Genomic DNA, 25,231 nt, shown 5'->3' on the forward strand with positions numbered 1-25,231 from the left:
AGTTCGAGTCGGCACTCTTCGCCGCACTCGCTCAGGCCTCGGGGGCCACCAGAATCCGCACTACACCTCATCACCCTCAGGCTAACGGCATGGTAGAGAGGTTCCACCGAACACTCAAGGCAGCACTAATGTGCGCTCGAGTTCCTTGGCCCGACGCACTTCCTCTTGTGCTACTCGGCCTACGGAACGCGTACAAGGAGGACTTGCAAGCCTCGCCGGCAGAGATGGTCTACGGCACAACGCTTCGCGTTCCCGGCGGTTTCTTCACGCCCAGCAGTTCACCCGTCGACCCGACCTCCTTCGTCGGCCGACTACGGGGACTCATGCAGACTCTAAGTGCTACTCCGGCAACGGACCACTCTCGCCACCGTCCTTTCTTCTTCAAGGACCTCCGAACATGCTCGCACGTTTTCCTGCGAGTCGACACGGTCAGAAAACCGCTCGAACCTCCGTACACAGGACCACACAAAGTCATCCGCCGCATCAATGACAAAGTGTATGTCATCCTGGTGAACGGCGCTGAAAAGTCCGTGTCTACAGACGCCTTGAAGCCAGCATACCTGGACACCTCGGACGACCACCCGTCAGACGCACCCGCTCATTCGCCTGCTCCGAAACTGTCGACATCCGCCCAGACTCCAGAGGATCTGAACCGTGCACCGGCTCTCACCACGACACAGGCTTCGGCACCGCCTCCGCGGTCGCCGACTTCATCGTTCTCACCACTACCAGCGCCTAAAACTCGGCCAGTGACTCAGGACCCACCTCCGGCGTCCAGACCTCTCATTGTCTCGCCACCGCCTTCCGCCAAACCAGGCACCATCATGCCTAACAGCGGAGCACCCAGACAGAAGCATCGGCCCAACATCCTCCGCAGAGTTACCTTCCGCCTGCCTCCGGCAGCCGGTCCAGAGGGGGAGTGGCTGTGGCGTCTCGCACCAGCGCAGTGCTGACATCTCTCGGCCAACAGCGCGCAGCTATAGCAGCGCGCGCAGGAAAAGTGCTGACACCTCTCGGCCGCCAGCACTAACATACGCAAGCACCTCATGACGCGGTTCCGCAGGGGCATCTGATTGGCCTGACCACGCCTTTGGTTGGTCAGAGCAGAAGAGTGACCACTGCGACTGTTGCTCTCCCCACTTCCGCATGCCTGGATCGCCGTGGCGGTGCACACGCAGGAAAAACCACATCACTTCTGCTTCATCAGTCGAACCGTCCGGTCGCACTTCTCTCATCGCGCTCACTGTGTAAAAAGTATCTCCTGTGTGCAAACATTATCTTCTGTACGTGACCACGTGGCACGCCACGCCGACAAATAAATATCGTCCCACGGGATCAAAAATATAATCGGGAATTTCTTTCCTCCACACGGAGTCTCCTAGGCCCATTCCTTTCTCCGCGGCCGTTCCTCGCGTCGGTGTGAACGCGCCTTAACGCGCCTAGTAACCTAGGGAAAGAATATCCCAAAGCTTCTAAATCAGTAGAAGAACATTACCAACATCTACAAACAGTATTTAAAAGATTAGAGGAGTACGGTTTATCTATAAATATAGACAAATGCATATTGGCAAAGGAAAAAGTCAGGTATTTGGGTTTTGAAATAAGCTCTGCTGGTATTGCACCGTTGACAGAACGAGTTCAGGCAATTCAGAATTACCCCAAACCTAAAACGATAACAGACCTAAGACGTTTTCTAGGTATACTAAATTTCTATAGGAGGTTTATACCAAAAGCAGCAGAAACTCATATATTGCTAAACTCCTTACTAACTGGAACAAAAAAAAGAGACAAACGTCCGATAAAATGGACTCCACTCACAGAAGAAGCATTTGAGTTATGTAAAAAACAAATATCAGATACATCACTGCTACACTATCCTAAGGAAAACGCAAAACTACGATTATCAACTGATGCTTCAGACAGGGCGATTGGAGCTGTCTTGGAACAATTGGAAAATGACGAATGGAAACCTCTCGGATTTTTCTCTAGAAAACTCGAAAAAGCTCAACTCAAATATAGCACTTATGATCGAGAACTTTTGGCCATCTACAAAAGTATAAAATTTTTCAAACATCTTCTAGAAGGCCAAGACATAACTATACAAACCGACCATAAACCATTGACTCAAGCTTTTCACCAGAAATCCGACAAAGCCACTCCAAGACAATTAAGACACCTAGATTATATCGGCCAATTTACAACAAAGATAGTACATATAACAGGCCAAAATAACCAAATAGCAGACACGCTATCGAGAATCGAGCAAATTGACATGCCAACCATAATCTCCACTGAAGAACTCATCAGAGAACAAACTACAGATGAAGAACTTCAACAGATTTTAAAGGGAAGCATGCCTATGTGGAAGCTGTACAAAATTAGAATAAACGATTCAAACTCCTACCTGTATTGTGACATAGAGAAAGATGATATACGTCCATACGTACCGAACAGTCTACGTAAAAGAATTTTCAATGCCACCCATAACTTATCGCATCCCAGTGGTAGAAACACCAAGAGAATCATCGCGAAAAGTTTCGTATGGCCAAAAATGAACGCAGACATCAGAGAATGGAGTAGAACATGCATTAAGTGCCAGAAAAGCAAAATACAACGCCATAATAAAATCACTCCGGAAAAAATAGAGGTACCCAAGGGACGATTCGAACACATCCATATAGATATCGTAGGACCATTACCACCATCAAAAGGATATACATATTGTCTTACAATGATAGATCGTTTTACAAGATGGCCTGAAGCCACTCCAATAAAAGATATAACAGCTGACACAGTAGCAACCGCATTATATAGCACATGGATCGCTAGATTTGGAGCTCCGGTTACGATTACTACAGACCAAGGTACACAATTCGAATCTCAATTATTTAATGCACTGACTAAACTTTTAGGTTGCACAAGAACTCGCACAACAGCTTATCATCCAGCTTCAAATGGAATAATAGAGCGATGGCATCGATCTCTCAAAACAGCTATAATTTGTAGCGGTTCAACAGAATGGGTTGATATTTTACCAACAGTTTTATTAGGTTTACGTACTAGCTATAAGGAAGATTTAAAAGCAAGCGCAGCAGAAATGCTATATGGAGTAACGCTAAGACTTCCCGGAGAATTTTTTCTAAATGAAGAGCTACCAGATAATCCACAGATGTATATAGAAAAATTCAGAGAACATATGAGAAGAATACGTCCTGTACCAACAGCACATCATATAAAAAGCAAACCTTTCGTACACAAAACCTTGTACAGCTGCACCCATGTTTTTGTAAGAGTAGACGCAATGAAAAAGTCATTAGACGCACCATACGAAGGACCATTTCCAATAATAGAAAGACTGACAGATCATGTTTTTAAAATAGATTACAAAGGAATAGCAACAAATATGTCTACAGAACGTTTAAAACCAGCGTTTTTTGAAAACCTACAAGAAAAGAAAACTGTGCAATTTAAAACTTATTAGGTACCAAAGATTATTAACCTCAAAGACTGTACATATTGTTAAGAATAAGATAGGTTAAATGTTAGGGAGGGAGTGGTTGTGGCGATACGTGCCTAGTGTATCGACGCGGCACACTGGCGCCCTTCCTCCCTATGCGGGTACTAGACTAACTAAACCCAAGTTGAACGTAACGGTCGAAATGTAAGTTAGTCCTATATATGGCGTCCAAGAGTTTAGTTGTATCTTGTTAATAAATTTATATATTTTTGTTACTTTAATTGACGACTATCGCGTAAATCTCCAGATCAACCTTTTCCGTTAACCTTGTTCCCCACACGCACCAGCATGGTGCTGACACCTCTCGGCCGACAGCGCGCAGCTGCAGCATCGCGTGTGTGGCGATACGTGACTAGTGTATCGATACGGCACACTGGCGCCCTTCCTCCCTATGCGGGTACTAGACTAACTAAACCCAAATTGAACGTAACGGTCAAAATGTTAGTTAGTCCTATATGTGGCGTCCAAGAGTTCAGTTGTATCTTGTCAATAAATTTATATATTTTTGTTATTTAAATTGACGACTATCGCATAAATCTTCAGATCAACCTTTTCCGTTGACCTAGTTTCCCACAGCGTGCTGGGAAAGTGCTGACACCTCTCGGTCGCCAGCACTAGCGTCCTTATGCACCATGTAATGCGGCTCTGCAGGGGACATTTCCGCCCTGGCCTCGCGGCTTGACCGCCACACAGGGGCATCCGATTGACCTGACCACGCATTTGATTGGTCAGGGCTGCAACGTGATTGCTGCGACCGTTGCCCTGTCTACTTCCGGATGCCTGGATCTCCGTGGGAGTTCATCAGCGATCGCATTCGTACGATAATTATCGTACGCGTACGATAATTTCAGGTCCTGTACGATCCAAAATCGTGGCGTACGATCCATTTGGAATTTCGAAAACTTGATGACCTTTTTTTTTTTTTTAGTCAACAAATTTTCCAAAGGTGCACCCCCACCCCAACCCTCACTCCCACTACCACTCCCACCACCACTCCCAGCACGATCTCCCGTTCGACGATCGTTTTCATCGTTTCCATGATAGGGTTTGGGAACTTGATGAGTAAAAAAAAAAAAAAAAAAAAAAAAAATAAAAAGGTCATTAACTTGAAAATGTTGGAACTTGGACACTTTTTTGGACTTTTTCAAAATTCTGTCCGAGAAATAGTCGGATTTCAAATTTTCCCGGGGCGTACGACAATTTTGTGCCGCGTACGATAATTTTGCGCCCCTGTGTCCATCAAACGAACTAAAGTCTCTGGGATCACTGGAGTTCATTCACTCGGACACTCTCTCATGGTCCGCCGAACCGGCTAGTCGCGCTTCTCTTTGTACTCTATATAAAACTTTCTTTGTATTTCTCTAACACGTGGTACACCACATACTGTGAATAAAAGTCCCAGGAGATCAAAGTTAAAATAGGAAATTTCTTTCTCCCTACATCACGGGTTCTCATTGGCCTGTTCCTTGCCCACGGCCCGTTCCTCGCGTTAAGAAAAACGCGCCTTAACGTTGCTAGTAACTCGAGAAGGAAATTTCAAAGATCGATACTCGTTACGGGGATAGAACACTACCTGTGACTAACGAAGCGCTACGATAGTTACCCCCACCTCTCGCATCCCACTTCTCACACCCCTAGTGCATACGCCCTGCTGGGCCAGTACAAAGGGACATTCTTTCTATTCCACGACACATCTTCAACATCTAAAGAACATAGAAGTTATACTCAAAAAAGGATTTGAGGATTCCCAAGGAACAACAAAGAGAACATCTTAATCTTTCCGACTCGTGAACGTAAGACTATTCAACCCCACAACCCTTAAGGTTGTGATCGCTATACGTGAGGAGTGCGAGAGGTGAGATCATTCCATTATATAATTTTCTCGTGAAATATAGTTTCCCGCGTGGCGACGCCACGTGGTAGATTTCATCATTGTATTTTACCAATATCATCCAGGGTTTTTATGCCGCAAGGCTTTTCCTGACAAGCCAATAAAGCTTCGCATCTTTTATCGGCTCAATCACGTGTTTTATTTTACACCTGAACCTAACCCTTTATTCTCCACTTCATAGCATATACAAAATCGCCAGAGGACTCTTCATTGAGAAATTTAGGCCATAACAGTTCCCTTAATTCGGTCGTTGCAAAGAACGTATGGTTTCCCTTATGACCGTCAGATTCGATTCCACCGTCGACTACCCAACCTAATTGCGTTTTCTAGAGTATCAAATCACCATGTCCTTGTGACAAGGAAAATTATTCTACTGACATGAGTACTAACGTTGCTCCGGAACCTATCAAGATGTCGACAGGTCGTGGCAAATGGAACTGGGGATTCGCCAGTTTTCGACCGAGCGGGATTTTAACGAGTTCTCACGGGAAGACTTCGCTAGGTACCTGATCGGCTATCTTAGGGACGATGAGCAGCGAAAGATTTCGACTATATTAATTGTCTTGCGATTGAATGGTTATCTCAATAACGCCTGTCGTTCGAGTTATGGTATCATTAATAACGTGGATGAGAATCGAATATGATGTAATCGGCAAGCGTATGTTACGTCCTAGAGGACGAATTTAAGTAAGTAGTATAAGTATGCCTGTTTATGGTCGTCACTCTGCATTCACCGAGTTTAACCGGGACCAGACTGGTTCGTTTTCTCGTTTTAAACAGTGATAAAATATGACAAAGTGCGTACGGTAAAGGGGTAGATTGAAGAAGTTTTGATTGAAAGGAGAAATATTGGTAACCGCAGCTCTGATTTAACAATGGTTTTAATGAAAATAAAAGAGGTTTATAACTTACAGCTTGTAGTACAGTGGTAGGTTGTTCTCGAGTTTGCGCAGGAGGCTTGGGGCTGCTTCTTTCCAATGGAAGGTCGAATAATAACACAATGACTTGAAAGGCGAATTATTTATCGTTGACTAATTAACAGAATTGAATAATATTCAAACAATGAATAGAGAGCTGGAACGCTAGTAGCGAATGTGAAGATTGCTGAATAATTATAAGTAGCAACTGACCAATAAGTGACTGGTAAAAATATAAATAAAGAGTGAAAATTGTAAGCGACTGGTGAAAAATGTAAATGACGAGAAAAACTACAAGTGACCGGTGAGAATATAAATGACCGGAAAACTATAAGTGAACCGCGGGGGCGATGTCCTCTGGCTTTTATATCCCCCAAAAATCCTTCGTGGAAGGGAGTAGCTTTGGTACCCCCACTCTTTGGCTTTAGCTGGTCCAAGCTTCCTATGCATCTCTGTTCTAGAACATTCTATGTCCTTGTGGACTACTAATACATGCACATACTATTCTTGTATATTCTAAATTATCATTTACGAATTCCTATCTCTCTAGTTCTTATCATACATTCAATATCTCTTAGATAATTACGCTTTATCATTTCTTAATAGATTACGTTTCGTGAATCTCTAATCAATAATCATTTTATCATCCTTAAATCAATTATATTCTAATACAATTCAGTAGTAAGACAACATATTCAGTACTTTCGATCATATTTAAGAATTACATACTCAATCGTTTGTTTGTACACATAGTTTCGCGGGTTTCCTTGGCTTAGGACAATAGTTATTTATAATTATTCTTTTGTTCTGGAATATTCCAGGAATGGATTACCGTTAGTCCTACGTGACTTTGGTAGGCGTATCCAAGCTTGGCGCCACTCAGTCGGGGGAAGGAAAGGACGAGGGATGGCTCAAGAGAATTGTTTATAATATTTAATTGCAAGGAGGTATGTTTATTCTCCAGGATTTCGGTAAGGGTTGCTTTCCTGCGTTGTAGTTGTCATTTTAACGTTATGTTTCATGTGTTGAAACATAAGCGGGGGTTCTCGATACTATGAATGCGAAGGAAATCTTCGGAGAGGTTTTTGAAGTGAAAACTTCTTAAGAATCGGAGTTATCTGAAAAATACATAAACGCGGTCGGTCAGGAAACGAAGCTATGAAACGGAGCTATGAAACGGCTGCTATACTAAATAATGAGAGGAAAAGAGACAAGTATACAGGATTTAGCCTGCGAGAGAATGAGACGGAATATAGCTATACAGTTTTTCCTATTCTCGGTCTTCTCTTTATGCTATGCTTCGTAGTTATCGCTCCTGGTTATATATGTGTGTGTTTGTGTGCGACTGCATACTACAAAGCGTGGACACGCATTCTTTCGATACTCGAAATGTTTGTAGGTACGAGCGATAGAAAGGTAAAAGAATAAACAGAGATAAGCACGTAGGTATGCGACAAAATATAAGGTCCAAACCAACCGACGGTCGAAATAAAGAAAGAAGGTGCATGGTCTGTTTTTATTTTACCAAACGTGGTATTTCTTTTATATTTATAAATGTTTCTTTTTATTGAAAACAGAATAATATTTAAGTATTTATTTCGCAAATATTATAAATAATAATTAGGAAATATATAGAATATAATAATTGTATTGTCTGCAATATTTTACAAAAAAGTGAAATGATCATCAGATACATCAGAGAAAAAAAAATTAAACAACATTGTAGAATATTTTTCTTATAAATATCCAAAGACATATTTTTTAATTATAATGTTTTCGTATTTAGGAAATTTATACTAATTTTTCAATAAAATAGAAAAAATTTTTAAATAGAAGAAACTAGACACGTGACAAAAACAAATAAACCTTATTTACTTTATATTTCCAATAAAAATACAATAATATAACTTATTTTACAAATATAGAAAAAAAAATATAAAAAATAAATTTTTAAAAAATTTTTTTAATATTATGAAAAAAAACAATGGAAATGATAAATAGATTTTAAAATCGTTATAATTCAAAACCCGATGAAACGAAAAAAATACTACCACAATTGTTCCCTTCTTTAACAGCATCTACAGGTATTAGTTGCAACACAAAAAGAAATACTTGTGTATGCTAACCCATTATAAAGATATCTCACATTCACAGAACGTGTGAAAAGTGAAAGAGAAAAAAATTCATCTACCTGAGTTTCAAAAAAATATATATTATATTTACTTGTATTAGGACGGCGTATCTTTCTGTCGACAAATATTCTACAATTTTCGTCTCTATCTATAGCTATCGCATTTAGCATTCCATCTTGTTAGATAGAATTGGAGAAGGTTGGTGGCTATTGAAACCTTTTAGTTTTACACATGACGAGTCTCATATACAATTCCTTTCCTCGATATTTGTTACTTTTCCACGCTGGTTAAAAGAAAGAGCTCTATTCAAAAGGAAATATTCCTGGGGCAATGGATGTTAGTACAACGGAAAATCTTAGTGCAGTGTGGGATTCTATACGTGGCTTTGGAGACAAGCAGGCACGTGCGACACTGGAGGAAGAATGGTATTCTTTGTTCTAAGAAATAGGTTCTTCAGGAGATAATTTATGGTTCCGGTATGTGCCTTGCAAGGGACAACCTTTCCAATAGTTCGTTTCAATATAGAGAGTGAATATGGAGCAATGCAAGTAATAATTAATCTCTTATATGTACTACTTATAATTGTTTCTATTGTTATTCATGTGAACTACTGGAATGATATCTCGCGCAACTGGATTTATATTACAGCGAAAAATTTAGGTAGGCGAATCGTGGCGGAACGTCACACGTAGTTCTCTCGCGACATTCTTGGTAATGAAGTGTGCGGCGGCGCACGTGTCTAATAACGCACGACATTGTCTAAAAGTCCCATCTCCCCTTTTAACACGGCACATAGCGCTCATAAGGAATTGATTCGGTACACTGCTCGCGTTAACATTAAAGATCGGTGTTAGTCATACGGGAACGAGTTTAGTTTGGGATATCGACGCGGTCCCTTCCTTCGCGGGGGCCGTGCTCTCCCGATTCATGGTATCATGTTTGTCATTGTCTGTATGTAGTGACGTATGATGGAGCCGGCGACAGATTTGACAACGCGAAACCTTGCATGGACCCCAGTGCCTCCGCAAGCAGTTCCTACATAATTCGTACCGTTTGACCATTGCCAATCTGTCTAGTTTCGTCATGTTATTGTATCGAAGGCATTGATATAAAGGATGTTCATCGCGTTTGCAAACAATGCAGTAAGTTGAAGTACGGGTAAGGAACGTACGCGTTGGACGTATATCCTGTCGCTTTCGCGGTCGTAAAGTCATCTTCTCGGGATGTCTACCTTTTGTGTAGATTTCGTTTCTCAATGGCGATGGGACATTCGGCGACGCTACACTACGGAGTGTATACTCGTTTACGAAATCACAAAGCTGATCCATGGTCGGATAATTATCTGCATCTTATTGTTTGTCCCATTCTTGCCGAAGGTCGCGGGGTAAGGTGCGTTCGCCAAGGCGGACCATCAGTACGTGTGGTGCGTTAACCCTTTCGCTACTACGAGCGACTATAGTCGCTCTCCATGTGATGCCACTCAGGTACTACGGGCGACTATAGTCGCTTTCCATGTGATGCCGCTGAGATACTACGAGCGGCTATAGTCGCTCTCGCTGAAGATGTCGCGTAATTGTATATGTTCGGTACCAAACCATGTGTAGACGATAACTTATATTCAATTATTTTTTCATATATTAAATTTCATTTGAAGAAAACCATATAGGCAGCAGGTATAAGGTACTGTCTACCTAAAACATTAAGAAATTCCGAAGGGCCATAAATTGCCAAACTATCTCAATAATCAAAGAAACATATGGTGCAATAAAAACCCGTCATTTCGTGTCGGGCCCTTTGAAGGTTTCTGATTCATATCTAAGCATGTACGATATCATAAAAGGAAATAACATTCTAGATCACGATTCTTTATGCATTGTGTCCCTTTCCCAAAACATAAGATTTTCCTTCGGGAGATACTGGTAGGTAGACCCTCCTACTATTGGTTAATCAATTGCCTTTAACCCCTTTCCTTTCCATCATTTGTTTGTCATCATTTGTTTTTTACGGGCTTCAATAATAAACCAAATGCCTCGATCATCAGTCTTACGACACTGGCTCGAACGTTGCGTGCACCGTACACTGTTTCGGTGTAGCGCGCCGTACTGCGGGAGTACCGCGGCGGAGATCCGCCCCGTAGCGAAAGGGTTAAAGAAAGTAATAGTTTCTGCGTGGACCCGTAAATCGCTCGCGTGCTTGGTCATCGCTTCTATCGACGTGGTTTTTGGCTGTGGAATGTGTCTATGAACGCGTCGATGGTTAGCGCCAGGAATATACGTTGCCGGTCGAACGTTTTTAATAAATTTTCCCACGCTTTCTTATAATTCGGCCTTGTTGCTTGATATGTCACAACTGTCTGAAGCGCCCTATTGGAAAGAAACTTTCAAAGGTACATATGTTTCCCTAAGTTCGACATGTCGGTGAGCGCATCAACCAAAGTTAAGAAACTCCCTTTGAATATAGTCTAAGAGCTGGCTACATAAAAATGATTTTATCTGGTTCAAGATAGAAAAGATTAAAATTTTTTTTTTAAGTTTTTTTATATTTTATTTTATTTTTATATTTAAATTTTTTTAAGTAGGGGGCTCCGCCCCGAACCCCTGCCGGGCTGTGCTCCCGACCCCCCTAATTTTTTTGCTAGGGGCTTTGCCCTGGACCCCTTGCTTGTTTTTAAATTTACATAATTTTCGCAAAATTTATTAATTGACAACAAATAAAAAAGTATATTACATACCTAGGGCAGTATAGTAAGAAAGCGGCAACTTCGTTTTGCACAGCGGGAGGAAAGGGAGACGGAAAGCGGCAACTTCGTTTTGCACAGCTGCAGCGGGAAAAAAGTTGACGCTTTCCGCCCGGGAAGAAAAAACATGTGAACTATAATTCCTTTTAACCTAACAGCAAAATATTAATAGTATATAATTATTTAATTACAACCGAACTTTCGATACCGGTGTGAGAAAAAAATGTATACTCATCACGGGAGAAAAGTATGACATCCCGACCCGCGGAATATTGTCACCCGAGCCGAAGGTTTATGGACATAAAAATATTTGAACAATGTATAAAACAATGTGTAAAACAATGTGTATTGTGTCATGTATTTCTCCGCGGCGCGTGGTGGGGGTATTATTTCTCCTCTGTCGCGCAGCTAATCTCGACTTCCCTCAGCTTCTTTCGGTTTCCCGACACGTAACATTTCTTTGTGTGCGAGGCGTGCTGGGCTCCAGAGATGGGGTAGAAACCCAGTGAACACAAGACCTTCATATGATGTCATACGTACGTCATAAAGTCATCTTCAAATTTTTTCGTACACATGACGGAACCCAGTGAACGCAAGACCTTAAAATGATGTCATACGTATGTAATAAAGTCATCTTCAAATTTTTGAAGTGACAAGTGACTTTATTTATGACCTCAATATTAAGTCATATGTTCTGACAAAAAAATGACGTAATAATTCCATCATATTCTTACAGCAAAATACGAAAGATTGAATTTTTTTTTTAAACTTTGTATTTTGAGACTATAAATTAAGTATATAATATTGTAAAATTGTTTAATTGCATTAATTTAATTTGAAAAAAAAATTAATTACAAATTTTTTTTCAATTAAATAAAAAAAATAGGAAACTAACTCAACTTACTCTGGGACTGGCAAGGATAATCGCAGATTTCGACAAAGTTTTTTTCTAGAAAATAAAAAAAAATAAAAAATGGCGAACTTCGAGAAAATAACGGTTTTTCTAAAAAAAATACGAAAATTTCATGGATTTTATAATTTTGAAATTTTTTTGTATTTTTTTCTGAAAAGTACATTTAAAAACAAATATTTAAAAAAAAAAAACGTTACAATAGGTTGAATTTTAAAGAAGTTATAGCCATTTCAAAGAAAAGAGCCATTTTTTTCATACATTTTTTTTGGGTTTGGTAAAAAAATTTGAAATAATTCTGAAAATTGTTTTTCATAGGGTAGCATAGGATAAAAAACTTTCAGCCAAATCGAAAGGGGTCGGGGACAAAAATGACCAATTTAACGTTGAATGCCCCATATATATATGTAAGGAAATCAGTTATTCTGTATCCGGCTAAGGATATCTAATTCCCCCGTGTTGCCGACACTACTTGAGATATAAAAGATACTCTTTATTCTCACAAATAATTGCTTATTACAATTACAATTACCATTACAATTACAATAACGCTTCGCAACTTATCGCACTCACTCACTACTCACAGAATCACTACTCACTCGCTACTCTCTACTCGCTATTCTCCCTCGCTCTCGTCACTCGGTTCTCTCCACGCTACTCCCTCGAAAAAACAACCCCCGACGCGTGACCGTCCTCTCCTTATGAGGTTTCTCCCCCACCCTGCATTTTCCAAACGCTCTCGGACCTTTGGACCCACACCGACTAACACACACAACCTGTCGAACCTTTGGACCCACACCGACCTACACACACAACCTCTCGAACCATTGGACTCACATAGACTTACACACACAACCTCTCGGACCTTTGGACTCACACAGACTTACACACAAAGCCCCTCAGACCTTTGGACTCACACAGACTTACACACACAACCTCTTCGATTTTCAACACACCCCACATATATATATATATATATATATATATATATATATATATCATCAAACTTTCATGTGTACTGATTTTTGTCTCTGAATATCTTTTGAACGCTTAATTTAATCGCCAAAACATAAGACACCATTTTTATAGAGCAGTTAATTTCCTACAAAAATTTGTATTGCGCATCTTATAATAGTCATTTATTGTCGAGTTATAAAATTCATAAACAAAAATGAAATTTTTCTAAAAATCATCAAATTTAAATCTTCAATATAATTCAAATGGTGAGGTTTACGGAAAAAATATAAGATATCTTTTTTGTAGAGCATTAAATTTCCTACAAAATTCTTCCAGAACATTTTTCTGTACAATCAATTAATGATGAGGTATGAATTTTATTCTATTGGACTGAGAAAAAAATAAAAAACTGCGATGCGGAGGATTTTCCTATTAAAATTAAGAGCTTATATTTGGTGAGAATTTTTTTAAGGTATCTAGCAAACCCATTTTTCCGCAGCACTTGTAAAAAAAAAATAATTAATTTTTTTGACCCGCCCTAAATATATATATATATATATATTTAAAAAAACAGTGACGGTAAGTCACCTTATAAGTATAGATTTTCAGTGCATTAAATAAATATGTCTAATGGTTATTGTACCACCGGTGGTACACGTGGCACGGAACGTGTTAATTATAATTTATATTATTAATTTATGTTATATTTTATTATTTAATATTATTTATTAATTATAATTAATAATATTGTAAATTGTATATAGATTAGTAATATAATAGAAATTAATACAAGTTCGCATGGCTCAGTGGGGCAAATCACCATCCAGTAGTAATGTCCATCCAGTAATCGTATGTTCCCGAGTTCAAATCCCGGGGTAAAAAAAATTATACGTCAGATAGTAGTAAGAAATTCAGCAACAACTAGACATATGTATGACATCATTGCTTTTTTGTTCTTTTGTTTCGTCAAGTCAGCTTAACGTCATATTTATTACGTAAAAGTCTTACATCAATAAGTGTGAAATAATAAGTCACATGTGACTCATATCTGACTTATATCTTACGTAAATCCTGACATAGCGCAAAATCATTTTGACGTCATTTTGATGTAATTGTGTTCACTGGGAATATTCTACGATCTGGCTTCACTGAACGAGTATCGATCTAAAATCGTAATCGATAGAATCAGTAGCGCACATTTTGAATAAAGCTAGTTGCCGTACGATTATTTCGGATCGTACAATAACATTGCATACTCAAGCCTAGCGACATCTGTTAAAAAACCGGTAATGACTTTCCGGTAAACCTGATAAAAAAAAAGGGAAAAAGAATTTCCTATATAAACCACAGGACTATTATGATTTAATAACACAATGTAGAAAATATAATAAATTCATTTTACATGAAATAAAATGAGAGAATTTCGTTTCAACAAAAAATATCCAAAACACAATCAAAAGCCAGATGAGAAGAAACACTAATGAAGAAAAGGTAAATTGGTTGCAAATATGTTGAATGAGGTTTCTTAACCCTTTCGCTACGAGCGTCGCCTATAGGCGACATCCGCGCGATGTTCTGTGTGTACGAGCGTCGCCTATAGACGACATCCGCGCGATGTCCTGTGTGTACGAGCGTCGCCTATAGACGACGTCAGCCACGTTAGCGCGATGTGCACATTTTTCGGCGCAGTGGTCCGATCAGTGGCGCTACTTCGGCAGCACGCGGGCCCGTACAGCGGTGACGTTCCTACGGAAGACCCTGCCGTAGCGAAAGGGTTAAAGGTGCACCATACACTATTTTATATAAAACATCGATAAAGGACAAAGAATTTAAAACTGTAAATTATCTATACGTTCTAGAAAATCACAAAAAATTTAAAAAAATAGCCCTGGCGCCTTTGTACAAAGATGTCAGACTTATTAGTTATGAAAAATATAAAGATATCAAGTAGTTATTACCTTGTATACCTCTTGTGCATCATGAATATTTCAAAACACTGCCATATGCAGAGCATAAGTAAATACTACCAATATCTTGCAATTTTAAAAATGTAAATAACGTTTAAAATTAAAAATGCTGCTTCTATTCTATATCTTGTCATTATTTGTAAACAAAACTGGATTAATATAAAGTATATTTTAAATGATATTTGATTTTTCAAAGTTGAAATTAAACGATTTGTACAATTTTTTCATTTAGAAAGAGATGTAAGTCCATTTGCAGCCCGTAAATGAACATTAATTTAGTCAAATTCGCCTAAAACAAATTTATATAACAAAATGACATATTGATAAATTAGTAGAAACATTGCTAGACTTCATATAATTTGCCTAAATTTTTTAATTAACAAATATACTAACCTTTAATTTTCTCGAAACAAGAAAAATTGGACTTTCACCAATTTCAACATAAACGGTACAAATATATGGAAGAGTAGAGAAAAACGAAGAGTGCGAGTGTATGGTGTGCGTGAAAACAATTGATGAATGTGAAAGATGTGTAAGAGTATGCAGCGATATGGGTATAAGTGTGAGTGCACGCAGCGATATGGATATGAGTGTGAGTGCACGCAGCGATATGGATATGAGTGTGATTGCACGCAGCGATATGAGTATAAGTGTGAATGCATGCAGCGGTATGAATATGAGTGTGTCTAGCAAGAAAGAAAAGCGAGCGTGCACCCCGAAGTCTCTCGAATATTCCCGAACCGGAAATCGGGAAGAGGTCTTTTGTTTAATCGGTCGGGAATAGTCTGGAGATTTCGAGAATGATTAACGGAAGTGATTGGGACCATTGGTGGGCTGAATGAGTATATAAGCGCGGCGAAGAAGGCGATCTTCGCCTTCTTGATTCGGTGCAACTATTTGTGAGTGAACGAGTGTAATACGAGTGTACATTAAGTTTAAGATTCCTAACTATTGTTACTTACTTTTCTTTTCGATTTCTATCTCTTTATTATGATATTAAACCTTAATATTTAAGTATTTGTTCTATTATAATAAATATTTCTATTTAAATTCAATAAATCTTACATATATATCATTGATTATTCATGCAAATGTTAATAAAAATAAATTTAATTGTACTTACAGTAAAGTAGGTAATCCATGATTTGATGTTATTGTAAAATAACACAAGTATCAATTGCAATTACACGTGAATGATATAATATAACGTAATATGTGAAAAAGATGATTTTTTTTTTCGTTAAATACGATTTTACTATGCACGTGCGTCTCCTTCGACGTTTGAAAAAAGGGATTCGAAAAAAAAAATTTGAAATAAAAGAAAAAATTATTTTTACAATAATAGAAAAATAATATCCGAAAATGGAAAAGATTAAAATTGAATTTGTTTGTAAATTATAAAAAATTATTTCATATTTTATTTTTCAAACAACTTGTGTATTAACGACACGTTAAAGTTGACGCGATTAAACGATCTTTAGAAACGATACTCGAATAGATACACGTTTTTATTTCTTCGTAAGATTGGAAGCGTTAATAAGCCATGTTGGTTGAGTAAAAAATGTAATTTTGGCAGGCAAAAAATTATTAAATTTTCGAACTAAATTTAAAAGAATACAACACATGGTTTCAAACTTCCAAATACTCCTGGACAACTTAACAATAAAGCATTGTCTTATTGTAAAATCATTTCATGGTGTCTAAAGTTTGTATTACAGATGTTTTTCTTTCAATAATAATTCTAACGTATAAATTGAGTTTGTTAAAACGATCATTCGTGATCGTTGACACGAATTTTCATTAAATAATAAAATCAAATAAGGTGAAGGCACCAGTGGTCGACCGGTTAGGAGAAATTTTTATCTGGAATAGTGGTAACTTCCTGCATTTTTATTAAATAGTAGATCTTAATACTTGAAGATATTCTTTGAACTTCGGACATCATATAGCAAAGGATATTTTTCGAAAAAAAGTTTAGTTATACAAAAATAATAAATATTAATGGAAAGTCAATCACTGCATCAGAAGTTGACCATTTGTGAAACTAGAAAAACCAGTAATTGACAATTTTTTCATTAGTAGTTGACCATTTATATTACAGCCAAAATCAATAAAAGCAATCATTTTAATATCGTTTATTTACATCAATTAGAAGAAATAACAACTAAAAAGTCAAATACATATAAATAGAAGTTAATTTCTAAAAGTTAATGAAAAATAAATTTAATTATAATTCCATATCGAATCTAATTCAGGTATAGAGTAAATATTTTGTGTTTTGTTCGTTTTGATAGGCTCATTAATATGAAAAAGTATTTTTTCCAATTTGTAATGTAATACGTCAGGAGTTTCTGGCAATTTCCACAATCGCCCATGTTTTTGCATAGAAGATATAGTCACTTTAGTGTCAGTAACAGAAAGGACTTTTCCAGGAAAATATTCACCTTCATATAAAAATATTACATGTTCATTAACATCTTTTTTAACGCTAAGTCATTTATTCTTGTCCAATATTTCTCTTCTTTCCAATTTATTTTCTTCGGTAGGTTTTTCATTATCTTCATTATCTACACAATCGTATATGTCACAGCAAATATCTGAACTCTTAGATGAATACTGTAAATCTTCCTTCGTTTTTTTTCGTTTCGGTTGGCGTGCTTTAAGTTCTTTAGCTCTTTCTTTTTCTGCCTTATCTTTTTGCCTTTTCTCAGCTAGCTCTTTTTTCAATCGTTTACTCTCTTCTTTTTTCTTTATCTTATTTAAGACATATTCTTGAAATAGCTTCCCATCTTGCTTAGAACTGAAAGAGATCTCATGTTTCTTTCTATAGGTGATTTACTTTCTATCTTATATTTGAGAAAGAAAAGCTTAAAGAAAAACTTAAAGAAAACTTATTTTTCACGTTTTAGCCCTTTCGCCACTACGCACAGTGCGGCCCCGATTATGCGGCCAAAATTCGAAAAGTTAAGGAAACGATCTGCAATTTCGTATTAGGAGGTTTTTGGGGCCGCTGATTACGAATCCGTTATCAGAATTAACAAATTCAAAATGGCGGATCCAATATGGCGTCGTATTATACGAAAAAACTTGTCAAAAATGAAAAAAATTTAGCAACTGGTTTCAAACTTATTGTTTTATGGTTATTAGGGTCTGTGACTACGAATTTATCAAAAATGAACAAATTCAACATGGCGGAATGCAATATGGCGATACAAACATTTTTATTAAAATTAAACATAGTGACACAAACATAGTACAAATTAAGAGTTTATTAATATAAAATTATATTACAAGAAAAAGTTTTCATTGTCGATATCGCGGTCGTAACAGTCGTAAGTCTCTACATCTGTACCTGACTCAGAGGCCGAGCTTCTTTCAACCATTTCTTGTTCTTCTTAAATATTTATAGATGAAGATGATAATAAATAAATGGTTTCTGTGGACAAAGATTTGAGCGGTTTAACAGGCAACTTTCGGCAACTAGAAATGTACGGATATTTTTTATGACATTAAACAATTGCAGTCTCGTGAATCCTTCCGTAGTTGAAGTATTTTAACCTAAAAAACAAATAGCATATTGCAATATTGCTTTATTACAATATTGTTTTATTAGAAAAAGTACACATATAACTTGTCACACCGAAACATGAAGGTCTACATCGCAATAATCAAGAAGGTCTATCGCTGCCCTTTTCACCGTGTTTATATATACATTTCCCCACCAATGGTCCTAAACACTTCCGTCGATCCTTCTCGAAGTTTCTTGATTATTCTAAATACATTTTAAATCAAGGACCTCTCTCCGATTTCTGTTTCGAGAATATTCGAGAGATTTCGGTTAGCTTACCAAACAATAACAGTCAATATCATTATACATATACTTATTAGGAAGGTTATATATATTGACGACTACATTCTAAATATAAGCTTAAATTTACTTAAAACGTAATATTTCAACAATTTCTTTTATTTATTATTATAACTCTTGAAACAAATATCCTACTTTATTTTTGAAAAAAATTCATAAAAATTCAAGTGGCAGCTAGGGGCAGCTGAATTTTGTTTTATTTAATAGATAATACTTTTATGTATAACCTCCAACACAGTTTAAAGCAGCAATGTACGGCAATCTATTACTTTTTTATCTAACAATTCAAATTTTATTAATAATAATACAAAAAACCTTCACTTATATTTCTATTTCTAACAATTTTCTATTTATCAATTAATTCCCAGAAATGTTTTCACATATTTTACTAACCTTCAGTTGAAGATTCCATTTTGTCCTGCTTGATTTTGTTTATTTCCAGAACTTTCACACGATCGTAAAGACGCGTCTACCGTTCACTCTGTGACTACAATAGTGTAGCGCTCGGACGAAGGCCACACTTCGACTGAGATTGAGGAGGGGATTTAAGGAAAGGAACGTTACTGTGAACGGTTTTCGTTTCTTAGGGAATCCTTTTAGCCAACCCAATGATGAAAAAATCCCAACAAGAAACTTTTTTTTCGAATTTTGGCCGCATAATCAGGGCTTCGGCCGCAGAGTGCTACGGGCGACTATAGTCGCTCTCCATAAAATACTACTGACGTACTAGAGGCGACAAAAGTCGCTCTACATAAAATGCCACTCACATACTACGGGCGGTTATAACCGCTATGCATAAAATGTCGCGTATTGTACATTGTATAATACATATGACGAACGATTAGAGTTACTTCAAATCGAGTATCTTTCGCTGGAAATGTAGCATGTCTTTTGTTTTTATCATTTGTTTCTCTCGAGATTCCTCAAGTATAAAAATTACAAAAAAAATGCCAAATCAGTTTGGAGACGCTTATCCGAATGTTTGCATCGAATAAAGTTAGTGCTTACTAAAGATATATTTTTTACTTTTGTTCCCGACAACAGACACAAAGATATAGTTCCTTATTTCTTAAATTTATTTACCTTTATTTAGATGAATTATTTTTTAACAGATTTTTACCATGTTTCGAGCAATATCACACACAATATTGTTAAGAAGAGCGTATATATAAGACGTTATGTCTTCTCACTCTAACTTCCCCTACTCCTTATCCCTACTTCTTCTACGGGCCGTAGAGTCCCTTTGTACAGGGCGCTTGTACGCTTACGGTCTGTCTGTATCCGATCTTGCTCTGGGCTAGATGTGCAGTACATTCCTTTTCACTGTTTCTTATAATAAATATTACATCATATTTTTCTATCATAACTCTGCGTTATTATTTGTCAGCCCTACCTTAACAAATATCATTATTAACTGTAATTATTGAAGTGAAAACTTCTTTAGAGAGAGAGAGAGTGTGTGTGTGTTTTTTTCCGTGGGTAGGTGGAAATTTTCAACGAAAAAAAAGACCTTAGGTAACCCGCGTTACCTAGGAGTGTGGGATTTTTACCCGCTAAAACCACCTCCCTTAGTCCCTGCCTTGTGTAACCCCGCAGGACCGCCGTCAGGCATTACTTCGAGGGGCAAGGAATCGGCTACGGCCGCGCCAAGGTTTTATTCTGACTCATATCTATGCCGATCTTCCACGCGCAGCTTTTTCAAGACAAACGTTGTAAAATCTTCGATATTGTTCCATGAATCTGCTGTATTGAGCATGAGATTCACGACGTTATCTGGGGTGATCCTTTCTTTGAGGTGCTCCTGAAGTTGGTCTCGCTCGTTGTTGAAACGTGGGCACGCGAAAAATACATGTTCAATGTTTTCGGCCACGTTGCATGCCGGGCAGTCCTCATTGTCGTCTAGTTTAAAACGGTGGAGATATTTCCGAAAGCAGCCATGGTCCGTTAGGAACTGGGTAAGATAGAAGCCTACTTCCCCATGGTGGCGTTTCACCCACGCCTCGAGCGATGGAATCAGCCGATGTGTCCATCTGCCTTTAGGCGACTCGTCCCAGCGCTGCTGCCATTGCAGTGGCAACGCTGCCTTTTCCTCCTTGGCAATGTTCTCCTTGTCAAGAAAAGTCCGCCGTCCTCGGGTATAGATCCTGCTTCGCTCGTCTGAAAGGATTTCCAGCGGTGGCATGCCCGCCACTACACACCCTGTCTCGTACGATATGGTGCGGTACCCGGCAGCAACTTACTTCGTCGTATACCGACACCATTTCTCTTCGATATGAAGCAACCTTAAGTGCCTCGTGCCAGATCGGCGTAGCGTACAACAGTATCGATGTTATTACTGTTGCGAGCAGTGTTCTTCTCGCCTGCTTGGGCCCTCAGATATTCGGCATAAGTCGCGCTAGTGCCGTGCCGACTTTTGCACCCTTAGCAGCCACGCTCTTAATATGCTGCTTAAAACTGAGCATCCAGTATCACTCCGAGATACCTGATATAGGGTTGCGACGTGATTTCACAATCGCCGACGTCCAGGGTAATGGTTTCGACCTTCTTTCGGCTCGTGAAGAGTACGGCCTCGGTTTTATGGTGCGCAAGCTCCAGACCGACCGACTGCATCCACTCTCTTACGATTTCGTATGCCTCTCCGAAGGTGCAGTTAACCTTTTCAAGTGTCTTAGCCGTAATGACAAGTCCTGCGTCGTCAGCAAACGCCACCATCTCTGCTCTCTGCGGTAGCTGGGTCTTCAGCAGCGCGTCATACATCAGGTTCCACAGCAACGGCCCCAGGACCGAGCCTTGGGGAACTCCTCCAGAGACTTCGTAATGCTCAGGACCGTTCTCGGTATCGTACATCAAGCGCTTACCGCAGAAATAGTTCTTGATCATTGCTCTCAGGTAAGCTGGCGTTCCCAGATGATCTAGTGCCTTGCATATACTATCCCATCTGGCTGAGTTGAATGCATTTTTGACATCCAATGCAGCCAGCAAGCAGTATCTCTTGGCTCCACGGGTCCAGCGCACTCCAAAGATTGCATCTTTCGCCGTGGCTACCACGCGACCAATGGCTTCGATGGTTGACATACCCTTCCGAAAACCGTATTGGTTTTCCAAGAGGCGATGTCCGACAGAGGCATCGATTCGGTTGGAGATAATCCTCTCGAAGATTTTTCCGGTTGTGTCCATCATACACAAAAGTCGATACGACGAGGCTTCCTCCGGCGGTTTGTTACCTTTGGGGAGCAGCACGAGTCGCTGTCGTTTCCACTGTGTCGGAAATACTCCCTCTAAGTGGCACGCGTTGTACATCTCCAGGAACAGTTCCAGGGCAGTTTCAATGGCTGCTTTTAATGCAGTGTTGAGAACGTTGTCCAACCCTGGCGCCTTAGTATTGCCCACTCTTCTGGTGGCCCGGAGTAATTCCTCTTGAGTAATTGGAGGGACTACCTCACTCTCGTTCCGCGGCACCGGGTAGTCGTACGCTGGTTGCTTGGGAAACAACACCGCAACGATTTCTCCTAGCTGAGTTGGGCAAGTGGGCTGCTGCCGGGACTGCGTCTTGATCGTTGCCATAACAGCCCTATATGGTCTCCCGAATGGGTCGTTATTAACAAAAATGTGGAACGCTTCACGATTTTGCGTGTCATCCTTGTACAGGGGCCATGCTAATCTTCTCTGTATCGTTCCAATTTTAGTATATGTACTGCCGAAGCAAGTATGCGTGTGTGTGAGTGAGTGAGTGAGTGAAAACAAAGGCAAGCTTTGCGCGTAGCGTAATGTTGCTACATCAGAGCGTTACTATGGTAACCATCAACGGTTTTTCACAAACACCTAAACCGTACTTTGTCCGTTACAAAAAAAAAAAATCTTCCTATTTCTCCATTGGACGTCTTCGTCGATACATCTAAGACAATCTGTGAAGAAATAACAAAACAAGCAACTAAAAGTTGACGAAATTCTATAACAAGCGATTAAAAATTGTCGAAATTCGACACAGAAGGTTAAGTTTCACACTATCATTTATATTTACTATAAATAAGTCTTCGTCGTTGAATTTCCATACAGGCGAAGTCAAAGTAAGGTAAGCTACGTGTCCTATTTTTACTTGGACGTCATTATATTATTACTAATGTATAAACTAGGGTTTTTTAGGAAGGGAAGCTTTTCTTTAACGAACAAATAAGGTTTTATTATACCATTTATTAGGTTCGATCACAAGTTTTATTTCTCATTTTAATTTCTTTCATTTTCCCCTAATCATAGCTTTTCGTTTAGGCCAGAAGACTTTATTTTTTATATATCTGTTTAAAAATATAAAAAATGCCGCAAACTAGAGAAAAAAATGTGAAATTAAGCAGAAAAACACGATAAGAAAGATTCTAATGAGTACAACAGAACGCGTTCCTGCATTTCGTGCACGCCAGAAGGCGTTATTAAATATGCAGAATAATATCTCTAATGCGGGTAATAATGCGTCCACTGTTAGAAATAGTGATAACAATCATCTTAAGTCATTAAATAGCTTTCAATCAATATATTTCTTTCTTTATCTTTTCAATTCATACTAGACAAGCATAATCTCAATAGATCACTTATGCAACATTATTTTTTATTTTCTATTTAGATTATTCGCAATTGGATATTGTGAATTGTGATTCAAGTGTCTCTCGACCGAAAATTAACGCCGAACAGTGTCGTGAAAATCTGCAAAAAGAAAATATTAGCGAAGTTTCAAAAAGTTCGACGGAACGCGTTCGTGCATTTCGTGCACGCAAAGAGGTGTTTAGTTACCATACATGTTTTAGTCACCATAAGCAACTCGTCTCATTTCTTCAAATTAAGAACTTGCTTACTGTGTAATATGTTATGTATTATATGTTAATAAAACGTAAAGTAATTTTTGAATGTGGTAACAATATAATAATAATAATTTTATAACAAAGAAACACTACAATTATCCTACACCTGATATTCTGCATTCGTCTCATTCTCTCGAAACTTAGTTTTTTGAAGATTTCACTTCTAACACGTGTGATCTACACACATGTTGTTTTTTATCTTACAATTATATTCTCTAATTTCAAAGTTTAATAAAAAGTTAATATGTTTAAATGTTATAAATATTTTAATTTGTGGAGTTTTTTTCAATAAACACTGTCAAACCAACTCGGGTTGCCGTGAAGCATAAACGCGGCTGCTGTCGATTATATTCGAGCACAGTGCACATTTTTGGCGCGGCGGCACGTTCAGCGGAGAAGTCACCCGTAGCGAAAGGGTACGTAAAAAATGGTCAATTTCTGGCACATAGTTGACGACCTGGGTAGGCCTTCATCCTAGTTGTTGCAATCACAGGTAACAATTGCGTGCTATTCCCAATGGAATAGCTCTATTATAATATCAGGTTATTTTTTAACTTGTAACACCAGATCCTTAGATTGTTCTTTTCTCCAAACAATCGTATTTCTGTTAAAGAGTATTAGCTAGCGAATTTTAATGATTTACGATTCTTGCTTTACATTTCTTCTGATACTGTAAGAATTTATAGACCTTGTCGTAAATCTTCATTGTTTATGTACAACAAAGAGATTATTAAAATTTCCTTGTTCTATTTAGTTCTATTTAGTTACTGTCTCTGTTCATTCAATGCAGAATGTTACCCTCATTAGTAGTCTGGAAAATCTGGCTTGGTTAGTGATTAATGTAATGAAATTAATATCTTATTATACTGTTATTATATCAATATATATACCTATGATACTTTCTTGAGGTTTCCAGTAACTTATGGATCGGCGGTTACTCCGAAAACTAAACCAGAATTTTGATATCCTTTTTTCTAATACGTACGTAAAAATTTTGAGGGCTTGTATCAACCCGACTTTAAAAACAAATATCAATTTAAAATAATTTTTTTAATAATATACTATAAATAATATTGATAATCGACAAAAAAACAATTTTTAATTGGACTGATAATTAAAAGTAAATTAATTATAATTTTAAAATGTTCGAATGTTCACAAAACACGCTACGATCTATTGCCACGTTCATAACGTCACTTTTGTAAGATCTTTACTTGTTATATTTATAGATTGCAAATGTAGTGTGTATGCATGCGATATGTGAAGAATGGATAATACATGAAGAAAGGATAGAAAAAGAGCGATGATTTCTTGAAAGAGCGTGTTTAGTATATGTTTGTGAGCAATGAGTTGCTGACTACACACGTAAGATAACGATTATGTTTTTTATTCAAAAATATTAAAAGATAAAAGTAATTTAAAAAAAGATTTTAGGCTAAAAATTTACATAAATCTGGTAAATAATTTTTTAATAAAAATTGTTTG

At 38.1% G+C, this 25,231-nt stretch overlaps 1 long non-coding RNA gene and 1 other non-coding gene across 2 annotated transcripts in view; both read right to left on the minus strand.

Annotated features, from left to right (window-relative positions):
• The window catches only part of LOC149031942 (uncharacterized), a 298,098-nt gene that overhangs the window by 22,444 nt on the left and 250,423 nt on the right, over window positions 1–25,231 (minus strand). The gene's annotated exons all lie outside the window — the stretch shown is intronic.
• Window positions 22,500–22,606, minus strand: LOC149031943 (U6 spliceosomal RNA). The gene has a single exon (XR_016177165.1). It is a non-coding gene; the product is annotated as a U6 spliceosomal RNA (small nuclear RNA).

This window comes from Polistes dominula, unplaced genomic scaffold (genome assembly GCF_049000335.1).
Source record: "Polistes dominula isolate Pdom_NZ unplaced genomic scaffold, Pdom_raw_medaka contig_168, whole genome shotgun sequence".
NCBI classification, from domain to species: domain Eukaryota; kingdom Metazoa; phylum Arthropoda; class Insecta; order Hymenoptera; family Vespidae; genus Polistes; species Polistes dominula.